Source organism: Lolium rigidum, chromosome 5 (assembly GCF_022539505.1).
Source record: "Lolium rigidum isolate FL_2022 chromosome 5, APGP_CSIRO_Lrig_0.1, whole genome shotgun sequence".
Lineage (NCBI taxonomy): Eukaryota > Viridiplantae > Streptophyta > Magnoliopsida > Poales > Poaceae > Lolium > Lolium rigidum.
In genome coordinates this window covers 134,814,120-134,820,119 of record NC_061512.1, presented here as the reverse complement: position 1 = coordinate 134,820,119, position 6,000 = coordinate 134,814,120, and positions in this window count along the sequence as shown.

Below are 6,000 nucleotides of genomic sequence, written 5' to 3'. Positions count from 1 at the left end.
GAGGAACTGTATATAAGCTGTACCCCGACTGAATAACAAAGTGTGTTGAAACCTTTCTCTGTGTTCTATCTCTCTTCAGGCGCCAATGAACTCGCCATCCCCAGCGTCAGGAGGGGCATGCTGTCCCGGCCGCAACTCCCGCTCGGACGAGCACGATTCCCCGCAGAGTCCATAGGACCCCAAGGTCGTCTCCGTCAAGTCTCTTTCTTCCGTCCAGAAATCACCTGCCTGTTGTGCTACTGCGAGTCTGTGACAGGGAATCGTTAGCCTCTCTGCGTCAGCGTCAGATTGATTGATCGCTTAAGCAGGTGCTAATCCATCACTCTGTCACCTCGATCTTTGTTGCGCCTATGCACGCGTACAGTGATGGGATCGATCTTCCTAGTGCGTGCCTCTGAATTCGTATTTCGCTACTGGCTCTATAGATTTAATCTCATCACGGCGCTGGATTTTTTTTCTCTTTCTTTTCTTTGCGTGGGCGGAGGAAGGAATTCAAGCAGCAAGCCAGCCAAGTTTATGTCATTTCTGGTTCATCCTAGGAAAAGCTGGTGATGGTTGTTTTGACTCTTTTTGCACGGATGGTGGAAATGCTGCTAGTATTGCTAATTGGTGCATGGGTCAGAATTTCTACAACACACAGTCCAAGCAGTTCATGGGACCGAGGAATCACACGGAGCAAAGCTTGCTGCATTTCACACGAAAGGGTCTAAGTTTTTACGCGTAGGGCTCTTCGCGTCATCTGTTGGACAGATCAGAGGGCTTCTGTCAACTATTGTGTCCATTGGTTCATCGCGGAAATCAGGGAAAATAGCAAGGAACTAATTTGCATACCTGTAGTTTGGACATGAATTATTATTTCGTCCTCTCATCAAGGCTGCAAAAGTGCAAATATTTGTGCTCTGGAATATGAAGGACAGACATATTACACGGAAATTAGGCTGGATAAGGTTTTAAAGATAATTTGTTTACCATGCATCTACTTCTAGAGGAAAATCATATTACTCTGAAGGAAAGGGAATTCAACTATTTACTCAACGGTATGTCCAATGTTATTGTTTGCACTATAAGTATTTGTTTATGAATGCTTCTCCATATAGTTTAGATTTTGTGTTACGTTATAATTTGCCGGAACACAATAGCAACTATGTTGGTATGCAAACAACTCCAAGGGGAAAAATATATGTATACTTAGGCACTACTACTAATATCTATATATACTTGGAATTGGAAAATTATGCAATCAAACTACTTTGGTGGAGGAAATCTATTAATGTTAGGACAGTATAATCACCTACAATGGGAAGGAATTTAATTTATAGCTCATTATCGGAATTTATTGATCATGGCATACTGCTATTTGGAGAAGAAGAGTAGAAAATATTGCTCAACAGAAACTATCCCATTATAGAATTTAATACAATGGTCATATTCTCTTGATGATCCATTGGAATTGTGAAAGTTGGACAAGTTAATTTCTTGGTGACGATAACTCCACATGGAGGAATACTAAGACACATGCTTGGAAATTTATTATTGATGATATTTATGACTTGGTTGCAAACCAAGGAAAACAATTAAGTGACTCATTCATTGTGGAATTCGATACTTCAGTGGGAGGACTATCAGTTAAGGATTCTATTATTTCATTTCGGTATTTGAGGTATTTTGTTTTAACACTCCCACTAGAGGTTCAACTATTTTATCATACGACTTGGTCGCATATCAAGGAATGGAATTAAGTGACATATTAATTCTGGAATTCGAAACTTTAGTGGGAGGATTATAATATTTTGTCATCATGGTTTTATGGTATTTCTGGATACTCCCACGAAAGGTCAAACACTTTATTTTATTTCATTCATTCATGACTGCACTTGATATGGTTATTTATATGATTTACATACAAGTCGGAAGGTCTTTATTGTTTATTACGAACATCTCATACTGAAGTGGAAAATCAGTTCATCAAAGGTTTGTGAACTGATTGGTGGGGGAAGTACACTTCAAGAATTAATGGAAATCTATAAGTGAGCATAGAATTATTCACCATTGTATTATGCGTATACTCCATGGTTGAATGGATGACTCTTCCCTTGATTATTTGGAAAAGGAATTAAATACAACTTTACAATTTTTTGTTCAACATTTCATTATCTCTCACGGTCACGGGTAATGTTTAATGGCTGGAAAGTACTTTTCTTTATGTTTTGACATTATCGATATGATATGCTATATTACTACAAAATCACACCTATTATTCTTCTTGTTATTTTTGGTGAATCTGGTTATGCAATGGCACCATTTTTGATCTATAAAACATGGTGGAAAATAGGAATACACTACATTTTATCAAGGTTGGAATTACTAGCAATCATACCGCATGGAATCTTGTGTGGATTATATTATATACCCAAAGGAAAACACATGTTAAACTCCCAACACTAACATGGTTAGGAAAAGTGGGAGGAATTAACATGGTCTGTCATATCTTGGCTATTGTTATATATTCTTTGAGGAAGGCTCACTCTACGTTTATAAGAATATGCTGGAATTATACCCGGAAACAGTATAGAGTGGAATGCCAAAATGCCAGGTTGTCTATAGGATTGGCTCTATAGATTGTTAAAGCCTGCATGACGTGGGCATTACCCTTCGGGTAACTGTTATTGCCCTACCTCATACAACCTAACTGGAGGCCCATGAAGACACCCGATGGCAAGATGGGCTACTGGGACAATGTTGGTGACGATTCCTTGAAGAACAAGACGAGGAGCAACTGAACAAGGAAAGTTTAGACCTAGGTCTCTTGTAAACCTAGTCGTACTCGTGCAGACCTCTTGGGACCTGGCCTCCTATATAAGGGCCAGGAGAGGGGCTGTCGAGGGACACAATCAATCTTAGCAACTTTAGCCACCATAAGTCCAGAGCTAGGTCGCCGTAGCACTTAGCTTCTCGACGAGAACACAGCCGAAACCTTCGGCACCCCATTGTAACCCGATATTTTCATAATCAAGATCAGACAGGCAGGACGTAGGGGTGTTACCTCATCGAGGGCCCTGAACCTGGGTAAATTGCTCTCCCCGCTTGTCTGTTAACCGATGTCTCGTGTCAGTCTACAGGATTCCATCAACCCTAAGCCCCAATCGGAGGGCATTGTCGAGGAGCACCCTCGTCAATTGGTGCCGTCTGTGGGAATTCTGTCGGCACAAGGCAGGTCATCGGTAGTACCAGTCACGTCTGTAGCGTTCACGCTGGAGTCACCAACACCGTCAGAACGGAGGGATTCGGTTCGCTGTGGATCGTTCGAGTTCGTACCGCACGCCGAGGCGTCGCGTTCGATCCCCGTAGAATCACGCGGCAACATGGATACTACTTTCGGTGGTGTTCACTTCATCATCGATTCCAGAGGGTTTCTTCGCCTCCCTAGTTCAAACGCATCAAGCCCAAGAACTTCGGCTCCGGGAGATATCACGCCAGCAGCGGCCTTGGCGGCCCTATCCAGGAGCGCCGGAGAGGGAAGCCGAAGCAGCTTCGACGCTGTAGAGGAGCAAAGGAAAAGACGAAGGGACTCACACCGTGAAGAAGAAGAGCGAATCGCGACTCGCCCTCGACAGTACGAGCGAGGATGCCTAAACCAACCTTGACCAACTCTTGCCATGTCATCCAAGACCATGTCAAGGTGAACCTTTTTGATGTTGACCACCAAAGCTGACTTGGACCAGGTTGACCAGAATAGAAGAGACAAGAGGAGACTTTGAACTAAAGAGAAGATTCACCCACTTTTTGAAACTTTGCAAAACAACACCAAATTGACCACCACCACCACCATTCCATCTCTCTGAATATATGAATGAGATCCACCAAAGGATTTTCCAAAATTTGACAAAAACTTTCTTTCGGCCATATCATCAAACACCTGGTGGGCAGAATCGAACTTGGTGCCCATGCTGAGTTTTTGGTTGGACCAAGTCCAACCCTGGCCCCTCTCTGCTGACCTGAAGCCTCCACTCACCCCTCAGCATCAATCCATGCCTCTGCCTTCACTGTTGCTTGGTCACCAAGACCATGATCATGCATGCCGTGGCATGCCAAGTCCACACCATGCCATCACTTCCTCCTCTCACATCCATCTCCTCTCACCATGTCAGCTGCCTTCCCCTGACTTTCCTGAAGCTGCTCATGCACGCCATTGACCAAGTTGACGACGACACTGCCCAGGCCACGCGCGCCCAGACGCGCCCAGACACGCTCAGCATCTCGCCAGGACGCGCACGACGACGTCCCTGGGCGCGACATGACGCCGCCATGCCCCGTCGCCTCACGCCTCCCCCTCGCTCTCCCCAGGCACCAATCGCGTCGCCACTGTCCCCTCTACCTCCCCGACACCGCCACTTGGACGCGCTCGCCCCAGAGACGACGCCATCATCAAAGTTCATCCGCCACCGTACTGTCATGTTGCATGGAAGAGAACGACGCGACCCTTCCTTCCCCTGCCTCGCCACGACGCTCGTTAGCCTCGCCTGAACGTCGCCAACGCTTAGAGCCCATGCCTTGTCCCTTCGTCGCCCTGGAACGATGAGCTCGTCGTCGACCCGCCAGCTCCGCCACAGCCACCTCCCTCTGCTATAAAAGGAGGACCCCTCCTCTCGATTTGAGCACGCCATTCACTTCCTCTCCTCTCACAACCTCTCCTCGACCTTTCACCTCGCTCGATTAGCCACCGCATCGCCCCAATCGCCAGGTCACTGCCGCGCACCATCGCCAGCAATCGCCGGAGAAGGAGGCCGCCCCAGATGACGCCACTGCTTCCAGGGGCTTCCTCATCGACTCCAACGTTGCGGCGCACCACTCCGACGATCGCCGGAGCTCCGACGGCTGCTCCGACCCCCTACCTCCGCCGCTCCAGCACGCTCCTCCCCCGAACGAAGAAGACGCACCCACACCGTCAGATCATCTCCTAATCGCGCGGACGAGGTTAGCCCATACCGTTTCGGTGTTCTCACTCGCTGACGCCTGGGCCCTACCTCGTCAGATGGCCCGCTGCATTTAAAACGTTAGCTGGGCCGGCCCATTCTCTCCCTCGCAGAGCAGCCCACTTAATCTTCCCGCCAGCCCACAGTTTGAATTCAAACTTTCAGAATAGATAATATTTGCAAACTGGTGCTGTGTTCAAAATTGAATAACTCCAAATCTAATTGGCCAAATTTTACAAATTTTATATTTTGGGAAAGCTTAGAGTTTTCTCTACAAAATGCCACTGGATTCAAACCCATCTGTTGTAGAATTAAAGTAGCAAAATAAACAAGACAGGGACTTTTCTGACTTAGAATAATTCTTAAAAATCAACCAGAAATGCTTTTGAGTTGTTTCCAACTCCAATAAATCACATTTCACTTGTACTAATTGTTTATGCAAAAATATGCCATGCTTACTTTGATCATGGCCTAGTTTGATTAAAGGACTATATGGCTATTTCTAGTCAAAGATATTGTCCAAAACTATTAATAAATCCTATGGGAGTGTTTCTCTCATTTAAATCTTGTCACAAACAATTCAAAATGAGGTAGAGACTCTGGTCATTTAGGTCTCATATGATTTGTTTGATGATATTAAATCATTACCATGTTAGGATTAAATTGCATGAGGTGCTTCACCTCATTTAAATCATTTCTTAAATGATGAGTATGAAAAGGTTGACTTAGTCAACCTAGGTCATATATTATGCATGAGAGAAATTAAATCTTAATAAGATAATGAGAGGAAATTATTTCTCTAAGTAATTAAAAGTAACACCTTAATTAGTATGAGAGGAAATTATTTTTCTTAAATAAGAAAAACACATCTACCCACTTAATAGTAATGTGTGATGCTAGTTTAAGTTGTGTAAATCATGAGTGTGCCTAGTTTAGTAAATAAGTTTGGTATGATGATTGTGTACCCCGTATTCGTATTTTAGACGCTAGTACCAAGGAGTATCAAGAGGAGGAGGAGGTCTACTTC